Below are 24384 nucleotides of genomic sequence, written 5' to 3' on the forward strand. Positions count from 1 at the left end.
ATTTCTTGAGTTAAAGGGAAAATAAAATTTGATATTCTAAGCTATTTAGAAACTAAAAGCAGTAAGAGAATTACATATTAAAATATGTTAGGATGGCCAAAATGGTATGTGGTGGCAATTAATATCTTGAAATCTAAGGAAGAATCTTGATAGATTACTAAGTATAATAAATAAGATTATCTATTTTTACTTTTCATTTATTCAACAGATATTTACAAGGCATCTATTACAAGTGATTTATTATTGTGGTAGAAAACATGTAACACGATATCTACCCTCTTAATTAAAATTTAAGTGTACAATACAGTATCTTCAACTATAATCCCAATATTGTGTAGCACGATATCTAGAACTTTTTTATTGTGCATAACTGAAACTCTATACACATTGAACAGCAAATTCCCAGTTTTCCCTGCCCCCCAGCACCTGGAAATCTCCATCCAACCTTCTTTTTATGAGCCTGATTACTTTGTATATCTTCTATTAGTGGAATAATGCAGTATGTGTCCTTCTGTGATTGGCTTATTTCACTTATCATAGTGTCCTCAAGGTTCATACATATTGGAGCATATGAGAGGATTTCTTTCTTTCCTATTTGTATTTTCTTCACTGCTTCTTCCTTATGCATTCATTGGAGTCCTTTGTGGTTCCATGTGAATATTTTTTTTAATAAATTTATTTATTTATTTATGGCTGTGTTGGGTCTTCGTTGCTGTGCGTGGGCTTTCTCTAGTTGTGGCGAGCGGGGGCCACTCCTCGTTGCAGTGCACGGGCTTCTCATTGCGGTGGCTTCTCCTGTTGCGGAGCACAGGCTCTAGGCGTGCGGGCTTCAGTAGTTGTGGCACGTGGGCTCAGTAGCTGTGGCTCGCGGGCTCCAGAGCACAGGCTCAGTAGCTGTGGTGCACGGGCTTAGTTGCTCCGCAGCATGTGAGATCCTCCCGGACCAGGACCTGAACCTGTGTCCCCTGCACTGGCAGGTGGGTTCCCAACCACTGCACCACCAGGGAAGCCCCTATGTGAATTTAAGAAAAAATAATACTAATCCTTCTCAAACTCTTCCAAGAAACTGAAGAGGAGGAAACACTTCTAAACTGATTTTATGTGGCCAGTATTACACTACCTCCAAAGTCAGAAAATGAAATTACAAGAAAAGGAAACTACAGGCCAATATCTCTGATGAATATAGATGCAAAAAACCTCAACAAAATACTAGGCAAACAAAATTCAACAGCACATTAAAGGGATCATATATCATGACCAAGTGGGATTTATCCCTGGGATACAAGGATAGTTGAATGTATGAAAATCAATCAATGTGACACAAAACATTGCTGAAAGAAATTTAAAAAGAAACAAATAAATGAAAAGACATACCATTTCATGGATTAGAAGACTTAATATTGTTAAAATATCCATACTACCCAAAGCAATCCACAGATTCAATGCAATCCCTATCAAAATCCCAAAGGCATTTTTTTTTCACAGAAATAAACGTATCTATCTTAACAAAAAGAACGCAAATCCAGATAATGTTAATGGGAATTCTACTAAACCGCCTAAGAACAAAACACCTATGATACGAAAACTCTTCCAGAGCATATAAACATGGAGAAAACTTCCCAGTTTGTTTTACAAGGGCAGAATGATCCTAACACCAAAGCAGGACAGGGGTGTTACTCACACATATTTTTTAAAAATCTACATGTTAAAGTATGAACACAGATGAAAAATCATAAGTAGAAATATTAGCAAGAGTAATGTCAGCATCATGGTGAAATAAGAGATTTATTGTTTTCGTCCCCCCTCAACAACAATTTGGTATCCATTCATGGACAACAGTGCCTTGTGGGAGCTGTGGGATGATGCAGCTCCATATGCTAAATGTCCCAGAAGGAGGCTCAACCACCCACACGCTGGGTAAAGGGCATATTGACTTGGTCCCAGGTATGGCTCCTGGGGTAGCCTGTGAACCAGTTCCAGCTTCTCTTGGCCACAGTCCAGGAGCCCCTGGAAAACACTGTCTTAGACAATCACCCACAGATGTGAGAACCTTTGTGGAAGTCCAGGTTTCCAGAGGAAAAGTTCCAACACACCATTGGAAAAAATAATACAAATTTCAGACACATTGGAGAGGAATACTGAATTGTGAGCTTCATGACTGCGGGTCAAGAAGAAGCTGAGAGAGTGGCAGACAGGCCTCTTAGAGGGCATTAAAGGGACATGGATCCTAATAATTGTGTCTTGGACTCCATCAAGAAGCCTGCCCACAAACACTGGTTATGCCTTGCTCATGGATGACCCCAATTGACCTGTGGGTACCCTCAGTACTCAGCATGCCTCCTCTACACACACACACCCACACTTTGGTCAGCTCCCTGTGTGTGCTCCCAGTGGTGGTGGCAGGGTGAGCTTTGGAAAATGGCTAGTAAGCACGTGCAGAAAATCGCCCAAATCTGCAGGCTAGGGAAACACCACAAACTTGAGATTTAGTGCCACTTTTTGGAAAACAAAAGTGAGACTGTCATCACCTGTACTGGTGCAGCACAAGAACAAGAGAAGGCATAAGAAAAACCTTAAGGGGCTTCCCTGGTGGCGCAGTGGTTGAGAGTCCGCCTGCCGATGCAGGGGACATGGGTGATGCAGGGGACATGGGTTCGTGCCCCGGTCCGGGAAGATCCCACATGCCGCGGAGCGGCTGGACCAGTGAGCCATGGCCGCTGAGCCTGCGCGTCCAGAGCCTGTGCTCTGCAACAGGAGAGGCCACAACAGTGAGAGGCCCGCATACCACAAAAAAAAAAAAAAAAAAAAAAAAAAAAGAAAGAAAAAGCTTAAGACTTCTGCCACAAGAGGGAGGAAGAAGTATGGAGCAGCTATATCAATAGAAGGTCTGAGAAAGCCTCAGAATCACTACCAGGGCTCAGAGCAGGTATTTCTCTCCTGAAGGCAATTAGTAAAGACTGTAGGAGGTGACTACTGCTTCAAATGAAAAGACAGCAATGCAAAACTTCAAGGAACATGAAAAACATCAAGGAAACATGACATGACCAAAGGATCACAATAATCATCAGTAACCAATCCCAAAGATGCAAGGGAAAAATCTGTGTTAGATACAAAAAGAAGATTATAATAAAAGGAATCAAAGCATTCCACTACAAAAAGTCATCAAATCAAGACAGCAAGAGAGGCAAAAAAAGGAACAAAGGATGTACAAAACAGTCAGAAAACAATGAACAAAATGGCAATAGTAAGTCCTTACCTATAAATAATTATTTTAAACATAAAAGGATTAAATTCTCTAATCAAGAGACATAGGATGGCTGAATGGATTAAAAAAACAAGATCCAGTGATAAGTTGCCTACAAGATAATTACTTTAGCTTTAAGGACATACATATATAGAGAGTGTAGGGGTGGAAAAAGGTATTTCTAGCAAATATAACCAAAAGAAAGCAGAAGTAGCTATGCATCTATCACACAAAATAGATTTAAAGCTAAATATGGCAAAAGACACAAAGTCATTATGATAAAGGAGTCAATTCATCAAGAAGATATAACAAGTGTAAATATTTAGGCACCCAACACAGAATGCCTAAGTAATATAAAGCAAACACTAAGAGATGTAAAAGGAGAAATAAATAGCAATACAATAATAGTTGGGGCCTTTAATACTCTACTCTCAACACAGATCATCCAGACAGAAAATCAACGAGGAAAGGTTGGACTTTACTGTACTTTAGGTCAAAGGGGTCAAATAGATATATACAGATCATCCCATCCAACAGCGGGAGAACACACACATTCTTCTCAAGCACAGGAGAAACATTCTCCAGTGTAGATCGCATGATAAGTCTCAGAAAAAGTCTTAGCAAATTTAAGAAGACTGAAATCATACCAAGTAGCTTTCCTGAGCACAATGGTATGAAACTAGAAGTCAGCAATGGAAGGAAAGCTGGAAAAATCACCAATATGTGGAAATTAAAAAAACATACTCCTGAACAACCAAAGGGTCACAGAACAATTCAAAAGGGAAATAGAATATTATCTTGAGGCAAACAAAAGTGGAAACAGCATATGAAAACAAATGGGATGCACAAACAACAGTTCTAAGAGGGAAATGCATAGTGACAAATGCATACATCAAGAAAAAAAAATTAATGAAATTGACAACCTTTGGCTAGACTAAGAAAAAAAAAGACTCAAAATCAGAAATGAAAGAGGAGACATTACAACTGATACCACAGAAATACAAAGGATCATAAGAGATCCTATAAACAACTATACACCAACAAATTGGAACCTAGAAGAAATGGATAAATTCTGAGAAACATGCAACTACCAAGACTTTTATCAGGAAGAAACAGAAAATCTGAACAGAACAATAATGAGTAGGGTAATTGAATCACTAATGAAAAAGCTCTCCCAAAGAAAAGCCAGGACCAGATCGTTTCCCTGGTGAATTCTACCAAACATTTAAAGAAGAATTAACACCAATCCTTCTCAAACACTTCTAAAAAATTGGACAGGAGGGAACACTCCAAAAATCATCTTACAAGGCTAGCATTACCCTAATACCAAAGCCAGGTAAGGACACTACAAGAAAAAAAACTACAGGTCAATATCCCTGTTCAGTATAGATGCAAATATCCTCAACATAACCTTTGCAAACTGAACTGAGCAGCACATTAAAAAGGTCACGTTCTATGATCAAGTGGGATTTATCACTGGGATGGAAGGATAGTTTAACATATGCAAATCAAAAACTGATCCACTACATTAATAGAATGGAAGATAAAAATCATATGATCACCTTGATGAATAAAAATAATTTAATAAAATACATTCTTTCATGATAAAAATTCTTAAATTGGGTATAGAGAGAAGACACCTCAACATAATACAAGCCATATAGAGCAAGTCCACAGCTAACATCATCCACAATGATGAAAAGTTGAAAGCTTTTCCTCTAAGATCAGGAACAAGACAAGAATCCCACTTTCACCACTCCTATTCAACATAGTACTGGAAGTCCCAGCCATAGCAATCAGGCAAGAAAGAGAAATAAAAGGAAACCATATTGGAAAGGAAGAAGTCAGAATGTCTTTGCAGATGATATGATTATATATATAGAAAGTCCTAAAGACTCCACCAAAAACCTGTTATAACTAATCAAGGAATTCAGGAAAGTTGCAGGATACAAAATTAACGTAAACAGTTGTATTTTCTATACACTAACAAGACATCTGAAAAATAAAGAAAACAATCTTATTCACAATAAAATCAAAAGCAATAAAATATTTAAGAATAAACTGAACTGGGCTTCCCTGGTGGCACAGTGGTTGAGAGTCCGCCTGCCCATGCAGGGGACACGGGTTCGTGCCCTGGTCCGGGAGGATATATATATAATATATATATATTATATATATGTATACACACACACACACACACATACACAATGGAGTATTATTCAGCCATGGGAAAGAAGGAAATCCTGATGTTAACAACTAGAATGAACTAGAATTACTGAGAAGTAATAAACATTAACACTTGCATAATTTAATAAGCTAACATACTTCAGATAAAGTTGAAGACTCCATTTATTTAACCCCTGCCCAATCCCGTTTTTCACTTCTTCCTGGGAGGCAACCGCTATGATGCATTACAGAACATGTTTTTATCCACATTTTTACCATACACATGCACCCACAGACACCAGAGCCCCAAACCGCCCCTCTCACCTCACCCCACATAACCACACTGTTTATAAGGGGAAAGTAGAGGTTTTCTAAGGACAACTGCATGTCCTGCATAGGGGACCAGAGGAAGTCACCCTCACATCTATGGGGAAGACAGGCTAAGGTTCAGTTTCCCTTAACACTGTAGCGCAGGGTGAGCTTTTCAAAGAGGGACTCTGCTGTGTTGGCTTCCAGGGCCCCCCATCTTGCTAATCCAGAATTAACCATTAACATTTCAAATAAAGTGAAGACCCCCTTTATTTCAAGCCCTGCCCAATCTCATTCCCTTCACTCTTTCCCCTGATCAACCCCAATCATGATTTTCAGGGCATGTTTTTATACTTCAACTATGTAGAGACATCCACATTCACCAGGGCCCCAGGCCACCCCCACATTGTTTATTAGGGGAAGACGGATTTTGTGTTTTCCAGGGTCCCATGGAACACCTTCTCCCTCCCTCTGTGGAGATCCTGAGCTACATGTGGACCGGGCATGGGTAGCTGGAGAGACTCCTAGATACTTGTTTTAAAACTTTAAAGGTAAGAGAGTTGCACACACGAATCAACCAGGCAATTGTTCTTATTTGATCCCTTCCACCCTTGATCCTTTTTCCTTTCAGTGGACTCCGTAGTAGGGATAAAGAGAAAAATGTCATTTACTACCCTAGAAGAGCTATTTACTCTACTGTAAATACAGTGGAGGCTGGTAAAAGCGTGTTGATAATAAGACATACTAGCTTTGGTTCTCTTGGTAGCAAATAACAAAAACTAAATCAAAGTTGGATATATGAAACCCAAGGGCAGAAATACAGCCAGGCTCAGGAAAGGTCTAGGAAGCAGCTATATCATTTCCAGTAATGTGATCACCGAACTGCTTTTCAACAAAGGGCGTCTTCCTAAGCAAACATTCAGAATGTCGTCTAGAGATTCAAAATGAACTCTGCTGCTGGTTGGAATTAAAATACACACACACACACACACACACGCATGCATATATACACATACGATACAAAGGAAAGAAAACATATATAAGTGGATGTTTTGTTATTACAACATGCATGCCAGGCATTGGTGACCATGGGAAGTCACCCCCGTTGTTTCTGAGCAAGACAGCCTAACACTCATTTTTCCATTATCACTGTTGCCCAGAGTGAACTTGTCAAAGAGATACTCCACCATTCAGACTTCCAAACCCCTCCACCCCCCATCTTCTACTCATACTTAACAATTAGTATCTGCATAATTTAATGAACATGAACATTTCAGGTGAAACTGAAGACTCCCTATATTTTAATCCCTGCGCAATCCTATTCCCTTCACTTCTTCCCCAGAGGCAACTGCAATCATGATTTTCAGGCTATGGTTCTATACTTTTACTATGCACATGCACCCACATTCACCAAGGACCCCTACCTCACCCCACCCCACCCCAGTCTACCCCCATATACCCACATTATTTATAAGGGGAAGATTGATTTTGTGTTTTCCAGGGCCCCATGGAACACCTTCTCCCTCCCAGTGGAGATCCTGAGCTGCATATGGTTGGGGTATGGCTGTGTTCAGAGACTCCTGGATACCTGTTTTAAAACTTAAAAAATGAGATTTGCCCACATGAATCAACCAGAGACCTTTATTTATTTATGAACCAATAACTTTATTGGAAGAAATGGAAAAACTGGAAGAAAAAAACTTAAGTGATAAAGTCCAGGAAAAGAGTCCTGCACTTGTTGCAAAAAAAAAAAAAAAATCGAATTTCTTCTGCAAGGGCACTATTGCCGTGTGCATGGCAGGCACGGTGACCAGCACTCTGGTCACCCCGTGGCTCTGGGGAAGTCCAGTCCACGCTCAGTTCTTGTCGCTGTCGCCCAGGGTGAGCTTGTCAAAGAGGGACCCTGCCAGGTCGACGTCCGGGGCCCCCATCATGCTCAGGGTGGTGACATGACCCTCCAGCTCGCTGATGAACGCCACCTGCTGGCGGAGGTAGTGAGTTGCCAGGAAGTGGCGCAGGTGGGGGTCGCTCATGTCGATGGCCAGCTGGTGCAGGTGGAGCAGGCTCTGGTTCACGAGCTTCTCCAGGAACAAGGCGCACTTCATGGCCTTGAGGCCACTCTTCCACTCGTCACTGTCTGGCTTCCTGATGTCTTGGAAGTGGAGGCGGCCCCCACGCTGGTTCTGTAGACCCATCAGGCCCTGGGCCCGCCCGCTGTGCTCGTGAGAGTGGTGCAGGAAGAACCGGGTGAAGTGCTTCAAGGCCACGTCGTCGCGGTCGAGGTAAAAGGCCAGGGCCAGGCACACGAAAGAGGCGTGGAGCTCCAGGGTGAAATGGCTGTTGACAGCGGCCTCGCAGTCGCGGTGGTAGTTCTGGCGCACCTGAGAGGGCGGCGTGGGCAGCGTGGCGAGCGAGAAAGCAAGGCTGCGGAGCCTGCGGTAGCTGCCTCGGAGCGGTCCCATGTGGTCGAAGAGGGCAGCCGCTTTGGGATGGACGGAAAGGGCGGCCCATTACCCGGGTTTGGGAGGGGGAAAGGAGGTTCCGGTTCCGTTACCGGGGGGGGGGGGGGGGATTGGGAGGGTTGATGTGCACGGAGGGCGGGGCACGAAACCTGTGTTCCAGGTTTCATCCAGGCCTGGGTGAGGTAGGCCGACTGCGCTGAGCATCTGGCATCTATTAATCTTTAAATTTTGCAATAATATTTTTATCTTCCAAGGACTTTCTCTTGTTCTCTAATTGCTCCTTCTTATAGCACCCTGCTCTCATTTTATAAACCCACTATCTTCCTTAAAATTCTGAGAATATGAATTTATTCTGTTTCCTGTATTATATTTGCTTTTTCTGCAGAAATAGTTGTGTTTGTTCATCATGATCTTCTCTTTTACTTTCCTCAATGTCTGGCAAGCCTTTTTGTTCATTTAAACTTAGGAAGAAAGGACTCATTTGATTAGCCTCGGTAATTAGCACGGATAAGCTCTGGAGTTCGGACATCCATTTCACTTATAGTCTCCTCCTTGGAATGGGAGGGCAGAGCGTGTCAATTATTCAGTGGCCTCCTTTGCGGGAACATGGCATGGAGCTTTCAGGTAGGCTAGAGACCCTCACTGTTGCCAAAAGAAAGATGTAATTTCTCACATCAGAAGACACATGTTTTTCCCTTCGAGGTAGCTGTGTCCTGATGTTTCCCTTCTGTGCAGGTCTACAGGTATCTTAAGCTCATTCGCTGTCTTTGGAGTGCAGTTTTGGGACATTAAAGGTGGTCATATGGCACAGGTGCTTATGCCCAATGGAAGCAGGGGTGGGGGAGGCTCAGGGCAGGATGAAACATGTACCGTTCATAGAGTAGGTCTTTCATCTCACTGCTGACCTAGGACTCTGTACAATGCTTCAGTTTTGGTGACTGTTCCTGAAGTGTGTCTGAATGGCCTCAGTTTTCTACCGCAGATGTTTCAAATTCTCTGAATTAACTAATTTGACTGTATCTGCCATTTCCTATCTTCCAAGAATTCCTCATATATCTGGTGTGCTAATGATACCCTTTAGGGTATGTGGTGTGTGTGTGTGTATGCGCGCATGCGTGCGTGTAGATGTTTTTGGTGTGTTTAACCACTACCATGATTCAATTATCATTTTTTAAAAATTTCTAAAACTGTAAAGAATTTTCTGAATAGGTAATATAGTCACATGGTTCAAAGCCACACTGGTCTCCTTTCTGCAGGCAACCAGTATGGTATTACTTCTTATAAATCAGGAGGAGAAAAGCAAAAGAGGAAGAAATAATACTCATGAAACAGAAGAGAAGAAACTTTTAAATATATTCTTTAGAAGCACATTCTTCTCAAGTACACATAGAATATTTACCAAGATAAATCATATTCTGGGCCATAACCAAGTCTCAATAAATTTCAAAGGATTCAAATCACACACGATTAAAAAAGAAAAAAACATGTAAAATCAAAAATCTAACCATCGCCCTTAAGGAACAAGAAAAAGAAGAGCAATAAACACCCAAATCAAGCATAAGTCAGGAACAATCAAGAAAGGAAAATTCAGTGAAATAGAAAATAAACAAAAAATAGAGAAAATAAATAAAACCAAACACAGACTCTTTAGGATTAAAGAAATTTCTAGACTGACAGATCAGGAAAAAAGAGAGAAGGCAAATTACCAATATCAAGAATGAGGGGGCTTCCCTGGTGGCGCAGTGGTTAAGAATCCGCCTGCCAGTGCAGGGGACACGGGTTCGAGCCCTGGTCTGGGAAGATCCCACATGCCAAGGAGCAACTAAGCCCGGGTGCCACAGCTACTGAAGCCCACGCACCTAGAGCCCTTGCTCTGCAACAAGAGAGGCCACCACAATGAGAAGCACGTGCACTGCAGCGAAGAGTGGCCCCTGCTTGCTTGCAACTAGAGGAAGCCCCCATGCAGCAACGAAGACCCAACGCAGCCAAAAATACATTAAATAAATAAATAAATAAATTTAAATAAATAAAATAAAAAATAAAAATTAAAAAAAAAAAAGAATGAGGGAGAAGACATTACTACAGATTATGGAAAGGAAACAGTATTGCTGTGATTAGTCATGGCAATGACTAGACTAGACCAGAATCATGAATAGACTATGATTCACCTCTAGCACCTGGGTATGTTATTACTCCCCCAAATTGGGGTTCTCTTAGCAAGGAAGAAGGGGGTAAAATGGTTCTTAGATCAACTATCTGCCACACAGATTGCAACTTAGAATACATTAATTCAGGCAATTACTTTCTTTTCTCACCAAGAATGTTGGTGGTAGGACAATTCAGACCAAACTGCAATGAGCACAGGATTTCTAGTATAATGGAAATGAGTAATACAACAGGTGGTGGAGTGGAAAAGGCAAAGAGAATGGCATATACTGGAACAAAGTATCTCTTTATAGTAAGTTGAAGAGACATTACAATTCTTAGTAAATAATTATTTATCTCAGTTTCGTCTAAAGTTTACCCTGGATACTTTTTCTTTTTGTTTTTTGAAGTATAGTTGATTTACAGTGTTGTGTTAGTTTCTGGATTTTAATATTTTAAAATACAAAATAGCAAAATGGAACAGTTTTAATGAAAAACTAATATAAATTCTAGATTTGTGGGGAAATTCTAGATTTGTGGGGAATTATTGTTCTTACTACTTTATCTCATTTTAGTTATTAGTATGTACCTGGATCTTTATAATGTAATCTGTCTTTCAAAGTAATAAAAATAACTCTCTATAGAATTGAAAAGTTTCACTAACTTTAAATAGAATTCTTTATCATCTCTTCTACCTCTTCAGACATTACTCTAGAATTATAATGAAATCTCATCAGTTTATTTAGCTTAAAGACAGCTCCCTTGAAAATGATCTCACCATTAAACCAAACAAGTTCAAAACTGTCCAAGAGTTCAGGTTGCCACTTCTCAGATAGTAACAGGAAATTTCAGCCAACCTCTGTATTCTTTCCCAGTTGGCCCTATTATATTGCAAGTTCTATTAGGTTTTCTTTTTCTTTTCTTCCTGCCTTGTGCTCCAACTATGTCAGCTACATGGTATGATGCTCCGGAGTACCTGATTAGGAATCAAAAGCCACGAGTTCCAACTCCAGTCAGAAATCAGGCGCATCATTGGTCTTTTTGGCACTCACAATATTGGTCTACAGATGCAAAGAATGTCACCTGCTTTGCCTGTTCTAATGCATTTTAAAACAGTAAAAATAAAAATACAGCTAAGAGTATGAACCAGCCACCAGTTTTTCCATTTCGATCATATCTGGGCTTGAATAAGCATATTGTGATGTGCCTTTACTAATGGCCTAATAAGAACTGGCATAAGAAGCCTAGAGGTAAATTGTTCCACTGTGAAACCCCAGCATAACCATCACCCATTAAATTAGGAGGGAACTGTGTTCAACGCAGAGGGAGGGGAAGGCAGGGCAGGGAGACCTGGGTCCTACTTGGGGCTGGACCAATCAATATCTTGCTGTGGGGAAATGAGCAAACAGACAACTTCTCTGAGGCTGTTATTTCCTTCTTTGTGAAATGAAGAGCTTGACCTATTTGGTTTTCCTGGACCCTATCAGTTATAACAATGACTGGAGCCTATTCCATGAGTCCTTTCTTCAATAATAGAATGGAAAGAAAAATCAGGCTTTAGTCTATTCATGATGAGCAGTGATTGGTATCAAATACTAGCTTTGGGAATGGGGTAATATTTTAACATTCAGATAGTAATGCTATGTTAAGTTATGACAGTGCAACCCTCTGAAGCATACAATTCAAGAAAAGGCGGAGCCCTCTTTGCTCTGCAGGTGGCTGTCTGTGCACTAGGGGAAGAGATGCCCTGTTTCAGCTTGATGGTACTTAAGACCTATGGCTGACAATATAGGGCTATTGCAAAGTTCTAATTTCCTTTGCCATGGATTTTACTGTACCTTGCAAGTGGCTAAACTGAATCTTTTTTTAATCAATAGTCACTTTATTTATTTATTTATTACATCTTTATTGGAGTATAATTGCTTTACAATGGTGTGTTAGTTTCTGCTGTATAACAAAGTGAATCAGCTATACGTATACATATATCCCCCCATATCGTCTCCCTCTTGTGTCTTCCTCCCACCCTCCTTATCCCACTAAACTGAATCTTATTTTTACAGTTGCTGATATTCCAACCATGAGAACCATGGTCAGAAGTCTTGCCTTGGGGGAGCTGCACCCTAACACTAGAGGAACTGTGCCCTAACGCTGGGGGAAAGGACCAGTTACCACCCCCAATATTAAATCAGCAGCCACCCACTGTAACAGAAATTGATTTACAGTAGTGGCCCCATCCAGATGGGAATCTCTGAGGAGTGCGCAGGGGTGGTGATTGGCTGCTGTATTTTATCAAATATACCATGAATTGAAAAGCACACTTTTTTTCTGTATTAAAAAAGAAAAAAACATGCTTTCAAACACATGTCATTGATTGTAAGCTGCAGCACCTCAATTTCACAGAAGTTAAAATGTGAATAAATGATTAGAGAATTGATGAAATATGGTAAAACATATTGGGTTTTGTCATCCACTTGCCTTAGTATATTTATCAAAGTAGCTACTTTTTAAAATTATTCATAATTGTTTAAACTTTTTGGTAATTTATTTGTGGCCCTAATGGTCCACAGTATTATGCATAAATATGGAAAACATTAATTTAAAAAAACTGGCATTTTCTGTTGGATATTGTATCATTTTACAACACTTCAGCCTCATCCTAGGATGGGTGGTTTCTGACTTTTTTCTTCTTTCTTTTACTTCTTTGGAGAGAGAGGTTTAATGTATTAGGCTAAGGAATATAATTCCTTGGGTAACAGGTAAACCCCTGTTCTCTGAATTCATAGCTAACCTCCTCCTAGCATGCCATGGGAGGCATGTGACACCATCTTTCAGATGAAATAATAGGTGCGTTAAACATTTACCAAGCAAAGTTGCTGATTTAGGGTTCTACTCAAATCCCAGTTTGAATGTGAAAGTTCCATTCTCATCAATTCCACTGACTGAACGCCACTCATTATTGGATAGCATGAGCCGTTTCTAACAGTGACAGTACTGCCTAGCAAGCAATCAGGCACTCCAAAGCAGTGGCATGGTGGCTGACGGGGCCACTAGGATCACCACTGCACATGCTAGGTTGGTTGGTCACACTTTCATAAATTCAAAGTTACTGTTTAGACCCTAAGACCCTGAACTACTAAGGGGAGCTCTCAGAAAGCCACATGTAGGGTACTTGCAAGAGGAGTACACTAACAACCATTCCCCAAGTGGACATCTGCTTAAGCAGTGGAATGGCCGATGTGCCCCACTCCTGCCCCCTGTGCCCACAGGGTGGATATGAGGAAAAGCAAAGTGGGGAACAGGGTCAGCAATAGAGCAGACTACTTCCAAGGATTAAAATGAGGGTGTAAGTACTTCCCATAAGTTAGGTGGATACTGTGCAAAACTTGAGCTATGTTGCTGCTACTCTGCCCCAGAGGGCTGTTTGCCAGGCAGACGGCTTCAACAACGAGGAAGTGAGGTGTGCATACCAGGATAGGAGCCAGCTGGGGAAGGGTGCAAAAGAGGCCAGTGCAGAGTCATGAGTCCTATTCTTGGAACTGTGTTGTGGGGAGGCTTCTTCTAGGAGCCCTTGAAGAACACTGTGCATCTCCCACCCAACTTATAATTAGGCCCACCAAAGAATTAGTGACAGCCAAGAGGGGGTGACAGCAATACCAGTTAAGTTAGAGACATCTGTCCCCTTTCCCCTTCCTTCTCCCAGGTCCTCAAAATACCAGAGGAGAGAGAAATGGGAAGGGGCAAGGGTTAAAGAGTAGATCATGACCGTTTCCTTCCTCCACGATCTTCAGGTCAAGGTCTAGCAGAAGCTGAAGGAGCAGAGGAGGAAAAGGTGAGCGCCTAAAGCGAATCCAACACTCAACTTTCAAGTGGAAGAGAATGGATAGGAATTTTTATGTCCCAAAGTGCCTAGAAAGGTAAGAAATTTGCCTGTCTTCAAGGAATAAGAGTCTACACTGTCAAACTAGAGTGGTCATGCAAGGCAGGGTCTTTTCAGACACCTGATTCATCACTTATGTGACCTTAAACTCTGGTGTGATATTCCCATGGAACCCTTGAATTTCTACCAGCTCTATTAGGAGAACTCCTTCTGGGCAAACTAATTCTAATGAGTATTGATGAGCTCTGAAATTCCACATGTGTCTTGAGGGTAATCAGGGGGTAAATAGCAGCATATTTGGAGGTTAAACAGGGCATCACTAACTGGACATTGCTGCCTAAGATACGCAGAGTTATATTAAATCTATGGTACAGATGATTCTACAAATGACCAAAAAAATGGACCCCTCAGCCCCACCAGTACCCAGTCTCTGAGGGGAAGTCTGTAAAAAGATTAACTGGCATTAAGACAGGAAACGTGCTGAGGTAACTTCAGGTCAAGGTTAACAGACTGCTGGCATGGGCAGGAGAGACCCACACTGGAGCAAGTCCACTGCTTTGTTAATATGCAGGCTGAAACCCTCCAAATTAAGTTACTACCATAACCTGAAAAGAATAACTGAAACTACATAGGAATTATAATCTACAAAAGGGCCCAACTGCCAGAGAATAAAATTCACCACAAATTTAAAAACAACATCGACAATATAATCAATAAAAACTTACCTTAAATGATCATATAATGGACAACATGCTGTCAGACCTTCCCGATCTTTCTGGTAGCTCAGAATACCAATTCCACAAAATAACAGACTTTGGTCCTGTTTAACTTACTCTCAAGAGATCCCAAAGGAAACAATGACAGGGCTTCCCTGGTGGCGCAGTGGCTGAGAGTCCGCCTGCCGATGCAGGGGACGCGGGTTCGTGCCCCGGTCCGGGAAGATCCCACATGCCGCGGAGCAGCTGGGCCCGTGAGCCATGGCCGCTGAGCCTGTGCGTCCGGAGCCTGTGCTCCGCAACGGGAGAGGCCACAACAGTGAGAGGCCCGCGTATCGCACAAAAAAAAAAAAAAAAAAAGAAAAGAAACAGTGACAAAGCCCATGGGAGCCCCAGGAAATACCCCTTGTGGCTAAAAGGGAACTTCATATTTGGCTCCTCCAAGAGGGTCTGGGATGGGTCCAGGGAAGGTGTGGAAATATTTGGACGGAAATGCATAGAGTATGACTGGGAGACAGCCACACTGATGCCCCCTGTTTGGCCCCTATATGTCTATGCCCAGACTTGACTCTCTACCTTCCTAAATTCCCTCAGCTCTCAAAGGGCAAAGCTCTGAATCAGTAGCTCAAGGGCCATCAGTGGATCATGAGAAGCTAAGTGAAATAGGAGTTCCCCTAACAATGTCAAAGAATCCAAGTTTCTGCCTGCAGGTGTGCCGAGTAATCTCCAGGGAACTAGTGACCAACTGTTAAATACCTCAGACACTGAGCACTTCTTGTTAATCACCATCTTCACCCAAAAATGTCTACATGCTACGTACGTCCTGCCGTGGGCTCTGAATTCAGAGATCCCCTATGTAGCTTTTGTAGCATATCCTAGTATGAAGGGGCACTGCATATCTCTTTCTTCAATTTCTCTTTTAATAATTTCCACACAAGACAAATTTAAGGCAACACTTTGGAATGAGAGGTATTATCCAAAAAGGAATAGCTGGACTTAGACTAAAATCCTTGGACCCAGTTTCTAAATTGCAGACACAGCTTGGGGGAGGAGTGGAGCATGGAGTGCACAGGGCATGGGACAGCCCCAGGCAGGACAATCGTCCGCACCCCCACAAATACTACCCGCTGCAAAGCTTTTTGAGTATTCCAACTAAGCAGTTTTAGTTAAACCATTTGCTTTACAATCTAACAAAATGTAATCGGCTGATCACCTACATTAGAATCCCCAGGACTGCTCATTAAAGCAGATTCCCTGGTCCTACGGAGACTTGTGGACCCTGGACTGTGCATTCTTAAAATAATTTTTTTTCTTATTTTGGAGTAATTTTAGATTTACAGCAAAATCGCAAAGATGGTACAGAGCATCCCTCTGTACCCCTCACCCAGTATCCCCTCATGTTAGCATCTTACATTAGGATGGCACATTTGTTATCATTAATTAACTAATATTGGTCCATTATTATTAACAATGGATTTGGATTTCACTGGTTTTCCCACTAATGACCTTTTTGTTCCAGAATCCAATCCACATTGCACTTAATCGTCATATATCTTTAGTCTCATCTGTTCTGTGACAGTTTCTCAGTCTTTTCTTCTTTTTCATGACCTTGACAGTTTTGAGGGGTCAGTATTTTGTAGAATATATCTCAATTTGGATGTCTTTGGTAATTTTCTCATAATTCCATTGGGGTTATTGCTTTGGGGGGAAAATATCACAGAGGTGAAGTCCCTTCTCATAACATGCTATACATGACTTATCACTGGTTATGCTAACTTTGATCACCCTGTCAAGGTAGTGGTTTGCCAGCTTTCTCCACTGGCAAAGTAAGTGGAGAAGTAAGGTATTTCCCTCCACTTTCCGTACTCTAATCTTTGGAAGCAGATCGTTAAGACCAAGCAACCCTCAAGAGAGGCAGAGAATTAAGCTCTGCCTCCTGGAGAGGGGGGTACTTACATACACAGTTTGGAATTCTTGTGTACTGTAGATTGGTCTCTCTCACCTATTTATTCATTTATTTATATCATTATGGACTCAAGCATTTATTATATGCTTTAGGTTATAATCCAATACTACATCACTTATTTTGTTATTCAAATAGTTCTGCCTTTGGCCGGTGAGAACTCCTTCAGATTGGCTCCTGTGCCTCTTGGACATGCTCTCATTTGCTCTTTGAGTACTTCCTTACTTTCTGTTACTACAGTACACTTCAGCTCATCTTGTATTCTCCCTGCTCCAGCCCTCGAATCAGCCATTTCCCCCAAAGAGTCCTGATTTCTTTTGCTGTGGTATAGTATGAGAGACCCAGATCTGGGCATTGAGGGGGGACTGTGCAGTTTCGAGAAGCAACCAAGCCGATTCTTAATGCACTCTTCAAGTTTGAGGACAGCCATTTTGGAAAGTCAAGCACAAATAAACTAGAAATAATTTGTCAAGAAAAGTTCTGAAATAGTTGTTTTAAAGAATTACTACTATTTGGTTCATGTTAGTTCAAGATTAAAACTTCCAAAATGCAAAGTACCCTGGGGGACCTGTAGAGAGGAAAAGAGAGAAAACAATGGTAGAGATCGAATAATGATTCTGAAATAAAGTGATTATAATTCAGCACCTAAAAATTAGAATAAAATATATTTATCAAAGGCGTTCTCTGTGCCAGGCACTAAGCTAAGCGCACAGCTCCAAACATAATGCTGAGAGTGTAATTTCTCCTTTTTTAAAGGTACAGAAATTGAGGCCTAGAAAGGTGAAATGTTTGCACAAAGCAATACAGTCAGTAGGTGGCAGAGCTGAGACACCAAATCAGGTCCATGTAATCTTCCAAGCAGAGGATTTGTGCAGGGCATTCTGTTAAGTACTGCTTATGTGAGTATACAGGCTGTTTCTCCCAGATCTCAAATGCCAGGACGGAGGGTCAGCTTATTCACTGTTGTATGTCCTGTGTCTGTTATACAGTAGGCACTCAGCAGATAACATCCGAATAAATCTGACCAAATTTCTACATTGGTGAAGAGGAGGACCATGAGGTATAACACATTTTCTTCTATTGTATCTTATAATTAGACTTATGTTCCAAATTAGGTAAGAAATTACCAAAAAAGAATTTTTACTGAAAGCATACTTCTAACTTCACACAGTTCAGATTTGGGGATGATGAAAATTAAGTATGAGTAAAACTGTCCTGAGTGATAAATTTTAGTAAACAAAAAGATAGTTAGTATGTACTCTAAGACTAGAAAGCAAATGTCAAAAGTCATAATTTTCTTCACTGCCTGGATTAATCAAGTGAACTTCAAAGACAATACTATGTTATTCAAATGCTTCTTAACACAGAGTAGATCCTTCTTAACAAATAACAAACAATATTCTGAAATAGATGTTCTGAAATAGATCAAGGATCAGAATACCATTTCTATTACACTTACTAGACCAAAATCCCCTGATTACACCTTTTTGTAAATGGTATGGTTTCAATGGCATAAGCAAACTCAGATGACAGGCCGTAAACCATAAAGAAGGAAAGAAACCTAACCCCAACATAATAAAAAATACGTTTTAAATTAAGTCCACATCTATCAGCTAACTTGTGAACAAGTTTCCGATCACTACTTCTATGAATTAAATGTACTTCATAACATGCCAATCCATTCGTTCATTCCTTCATCAAATATTTATTTAATTCCCATTATGTGCCAGCACTGTCTCAGATGCTAAAGACCACAGCTATGAACAAAACAGAAGAGAAACACTGCTGTCACAGAGCTAACAGTTCTGGGGGGAGAGCACCAATAAACAAATACAACAAATAGATGTCAAATGGTGGTAAGTGCTGAGAAGAAAAATAATTCCCAGAAGGGTCAAGAGGTTGCAATTTAAAGTAGGATACTTCCTCACTGAGAAAGTGAACGGGGAGTGATGAGGGAGCTCAGAAACATCCATGTGGGATAGGAAAGAGCAAGTGCCAAAGCCCTGAGGCAGGACATGTGCTATGTGTGTGTAAGGAGCCACAAGGAATCCACAGAAAAGTGATTAAGGGGTGATGTGTCATAGGAGATGAGATAAAGAAGTACCTGCAGCCACAGTGGAGGTGTGGAGGGGAAAGGGATGAGGACTGATCGTTTAGTGCCTTGTGGGTGATTCTGAGCACTTGGATGTGTACTGAGGAAGACAGGAAGCCGTTACAGAGAAGACACTTTAAAGGATCACGCTAGCCTGCTCTTTTGAGAATGACCTATGAGGAGGGGGCCAAGAAATCATACGAGTGACAGAGTGATGGTGGCTTGGATGTAAAGTGGTAACAAGTAGAGAGGCTGAGAGGTGGCTCTATTCTGAATATACTTTCATGTTAGAACCAACACTGTTGGCAGATGGAGTGAGGATATGAAAAAGGGAGAAGAGCGGCTGGGCCCGTGAGCCATGGCCGCTGAGCCTGCGCGTCCGGAGCCTGTGCTCCGCAACGGGAGAGGCCACAACAGTGAGAGGCCCGCGTACCGCAAAAAAAAAAAAAGGGAAGGAGATTTCACAGAAGAGAATATATAAATGGAAAATAAGAAAGGCTCCTCAGAGAAACAGCCAATTCCAAGACTGGGGTAGAGAAAGTACAAGATTATCCTGGACACCTTGTTGGGCCAAAAAGTAAAAAAGTGCTAGAAAAACTGATAGGGACATGTCAAAGAGACAGAGAAGCCAGTTTGAAGAAACTTCCATTAACCAAATTTGAGACATTTTGATCAATTTACCCTGAAGATATACTTCCAATAATGCAAACCTTGGCAACAAGGTTTGGGGCTTAGCAAAGAGATGGATGGATGCGTTACTACTGCATACTGAGATCAGAAAGGCTGTGGCAGAAGCAGATTTGGAGGGAAGGGACACAAATTTGTCTACGTAGAAATGTATCCAATTCCAAGAGGAGATGTTGAGTAGGCAGTTAGTCACCCAGGTCTGCAGTTCAAGGTAAACCTCCAGGATATAAATTTGGGAGTTATTAGCATTTCAAGCCACAAACTAGGAAAGCTCACCAGGGGAGTGAGTACAGACAGAGCAGAGTTTCAAGAAATGAGCTGATTGCTGAAGGGAGATGTAGGGTGAAGAGAGTTTTTTTTCCTAAGAGGTGTGTAGGCTAATGAGAATGATTCTACAGAGAGGAAGAGGTGATGCTGGAAAGGGCGGAGAATTGCTTGAGCAATTGCTGAAAGAGTTTCTTCTTCTATTTGCTTCGAAGATTGCTGAAATGCAGCATCCTGTCTCTGAGGGCAGGAAAGGATACAGAGAAGCACTGATACGCATAAGGGCCAGAGAGGGAAGCAATAAAAACATCATCATTCACCTTGAAAGCAATAAAAGAGGTCGGTAAGGTAGTAAGGTATACGATTAACACATAAAAATCAATAGCCTACAAAACACATACCTGACAATGGATTTGTATCTAGAATATACAGAAAACTCTCAAAACTCAAAAATACAACAAAACAATCCAATTAGAAAATAACCAAAAGACAGGAAAGGGGGCTTCCCTGGTGGCGCAGTGGTTGAGAGTCCGCCTGCCGATGCAGGGGACACGGGTTCGTGCCCCGGTCCAGGAAGATCCCACATGCCGCAGAGCGGCTGGGCCCGTGAGCCATGGCTGCTGAGCCTGCGCGTCCGGAGCCTGTGCTCCGCAACGGGAGAGGCCACAACAGCGAGAGCCCGCGTACAGCAAAAAAAAAAAAAAAAAAGGGAAAGGAGATTTCACAGAAGAGAATATATAAATGGAAAATAAGCATATGAAAAGATGTTCAACATTACTGGCCATTAAGGAAATGGAAATTAAAACCACAATGTGGTATCACTACACGTCTATCAGAATGACTACAAAAGGAAACACAGTAACAGCACCAAGTGCTGGCAAGTATGAAGAGAAACTGGATCACTCAAACACTGCTGGTGGGAATTTAAAACAGTAATTTATACAATGACAACTTAGTCTGTCAGTATCCTAAAGAACTATACATATACTTAGCATACAACAATTATACCCCAGAGAAATAAAAACTTATGTTCACACAAAAACCTGTACACAAATATTCATAGCAGCTTTATGTAAAATAGCCCCAAACTGGAAACCCAGATGTCCCTCAACGAGTGAATGGTTCAACAAACTGTGATACATCCATACCATGGATAATAAAAAATAATGAACTATTGATATACACACAACTTAGGTGAACTCAAGAGCATTATGTTGAGTGTAAACAGGCAATATTAAAAGGTTCCATATATATGATTCCATTTATATAACATTCTTGCAATGACAGAATTACAGAGGTGGGGAACAGATTAGTGATTACCACAGGTTAGGGATGGTGGTGGTGTGGGGGGGTGCGACTATTAAGGGAGATTTTGTACAAATGAAAGAATTCTGCATCTTAACTGTAGTGGTGGTTACAGGAGTCTACACAAGTGATAAAATGGCACAGAACTATACACACGGATTGTACCAATGTCAGTTTCCTGGTTTTGATACTGTACTACAATTATGTAAGATGTAATGACTGAGGGAAACTGGGTAGAGGCTACATGGAACCTCTCTGTATTATCTTTGCAATTTTCTGAGAATCTATAATTATCTCAAAAGTTTTTAAAAATCTAATGCATCCTTGTAAGTATAACTTGGACCACAGGATTTCTCAGAACTCAAGTCAAAATAAATATATGGTTTATTAATTTTAAAAAATCAATAACCTAGTACATGAGTGTTCATAGCAGCTTCATTTGTAATAACCCCACACAGGAAACAACCCAAATGTCCATATACATATAATGATATACTACTCAGCAATAAAAATGAATAACTATTGATATGTGCACTATGGACATCTGAACATAATCATGCAGAGTAAAAGAAGTCAGACAAAACAGTGCATAATGTATGATTTCACTTACAGAAAACTCTAGAAAATATAAACTAATCTACAGTGACAGAAGTCAGATGAATCATTGCCTTGGGGTGCTCTTGATCATGGGGAGAGGTGGGAAGGAGGAATTACAATGGGGCAAGAAGGACCTTTTGGGAATGATGAATCTGTTCACTATCTTGACTGTGGTAATGGTTTCACAGGTGTATGCATATGTTAAAACTTACCAAGTTGTATACTTTACATATGTGTGGTTAATTGTATGTCAGTTATAACTCAATAAGGTTTAAAAAAATCAGTAGCTTACACATTCACAAATAACAACCAATTAGAATATATCATGGAAAAGAACCCATGTACAGTAGCAACAAAGAAATAGTTAGGAACCAACCTAAGAACTGTGCAAAACTTATATGATGAAAACAATAAAACATTCCTGAAAGAGAGAAATGCTGATTTCAACAAATAGAAAGAAATCTCTTCTTGTAGAGGGTGATTTAATACCTTAAAGATGTTAGTTCTCCCTAAATTAATTTACAAACTGAAAGAAATCCCAATAAAAATACTGACAAATGATTTTTTTCTGTGCTAGAAAAATTAATACTAAAATTTATATGGAAAAATAGGCATGTAAGAATAGCTCACAAAACACTGAAAAAGAAGAGCTTATAAGGAGAACTAGTTCTAATTTATACTAAGTATACTAAAAATCTTCTATAAATAAAACAGTGTGTCACTGGCATTTGAGCAGAAGGATGGACCAATGGAAAAGAATATAAAATCCTGAAATTGACTAGGCACATACTGAAATTAGGTATATGATAAGGGTAATTAAATCACTGGGGCAAAGAAGGATTTCATAATAAATTGTGTTTGGACAACTGGATAGCTATGTGAAAACAAATCAGATCCATAACTCACACCACACCCAAGAATAAACTGTAAGTGAATCAGAGATCTAAATGTAAAAACTCAAATATGTTAGAAGAGATTGGGTGAATTCCTCTATAACCAGGGCATAAGAGGATGGTTTTCTACTATGATTAAAAATCTGGATTTAATAAAATATTTCTTTAATTTATGGCTACAATGAAAATGAAAAAAAAACTGCATGATAAAAATCCATAAGCAAAGTCAAAATATAAATGACAACTGTAAGCAAATATTTGAAATATATCACCAATAAAAGCTATAGTATCTCTAATATACTTATTAAAAATTCAGGGAAAAAAGACCATAAATCTGATACAAAAATGGGCAAAAGGCAAAGACAATTCACAAGACAGATATAAAAATGGCCCATAAACACATGGCAAAATACACAACTTCACTCATAAGAGAAATGTAAATTGAAACACCACCAAGATACCACGTCACACCCAAAAGATTGAAAAGAATGTCAACGCTTTTAAAATACACTCTGCTGGTCAGACTGTGAGGAAATAGGCACTCTCAAATATCTGGTGGGAATGTAAAATAGTACAAGCTTTACAGAGGGTACTCTGGCAATATCTAACAAAAGTACATATGCATCAATCCTTGACGAGCAATCCACTTCTAAGAATTTACCCTGAAGATACACTTCCAATAATGCAAAATTATTTACTACAGCATTATCTGTAATTGCAAAAATACTGGAAACTACTTAATGCCTAAATACAGTAGACTGGTTGAATAAACTGTGACACATCCTTACTAGGAAGTACTATACAGATTTTTAAAAATAGGATAATCTCTGTGAATACATAAGGAGTGACTTCCAGAATGGATAGATGGATGGATGAATATAAATGTTTTCCCCCTCCCTATTACGATATGGGTATTAAAATTCTGAAACCACTGTATGTGTGTTGTAGAACTGGGCAAATGAGTTAACATATTGATGTTACTGAAAGTCAGGGAAGAATATCTACAAAGAATATCTACATCGCACCTACAAATACAGAATGGGGAAAACAAAGAAGAACCCTGAGGGGTATTGGAATCGGAGATCAGCAGGATGAATATGCAAGTCCATACACCACACACATGTACATACACACATTTATGTGCATACATGTGTGTAATTATTTTCCTACCTCTGTTGCTGGAAGGCCCAGAAGCAATGATACTCTGATAGCAATGAGAACACTCTAGCTCCCAGATCTTGGTTTCTAAATATTATTCCTAACTATAAGTAAGAAAGCCTCCTCAGAGACACAGCCAATTCCAAGACTGGGGCAGAGAAAGTACAAGATTATCCTGGACACCTTGTTGGGCCAAAAAGTAAAAAAGTGCCAGAAAAACTGATAGGGACATGTCAAAGAGACAGAAGCCAGTTTGAAGAAACTTCCATTAACCAAATTTGAGACATTTTGATCAAAACACTGACAGTTGGGCTTCCCTGGTGGCACAGTGGCTGAGAGTCTGCCTGCCGATGCAGGGGACACGGGTTCGTGCCCCGGTCCGGGAAGATCCCACATGCCGCGGAGCAGCTGGGCCCGTGAGCCATGGCCGCTGAGCCTGCGCGTCCAGAGCCTGTGCTCTGCAACGGGAGAGGCCACAACAGTGAGAGGCCCGCATACCGGAAAAA

General features: G+C 40.6%; 1 protein-coding gene and 1 pseudogene across 1 annotated transcript in view; both read right to left on the bottom strand.

Moving 5' to 3' along the window:
* The window catches only part of PRRG1 (proline rich and Gla domain 1), a 135232-nt gene that overhangs the window by 19089 nt on the left and 91759 nt on the right, over window positions 1-24384 (bottom strand). The gene's annotated exons all lie outside the window — the stretch shown is intronic.
* Window positions 7186-10054, bottom strand: LOC137216376 (ferritin heavy chain pseudogene; annotated as a pseudogene).

This window comes from Pseudorca crassidens, chromosome X, assembly GCF_039906515.1.
Source record: "Pseudorca crassidens isolate mPseCra1 chromosome X, mPseCra1.hap1, whole genome shotgun sequence".
NCBI classification, from domain to species: domain Eukaryota; kingdom Metazoa; phylum Chordata; class Mammalia; order Artiodactyla; family Delphinidae; genus Pseudorca; species Pseudorca crassidens.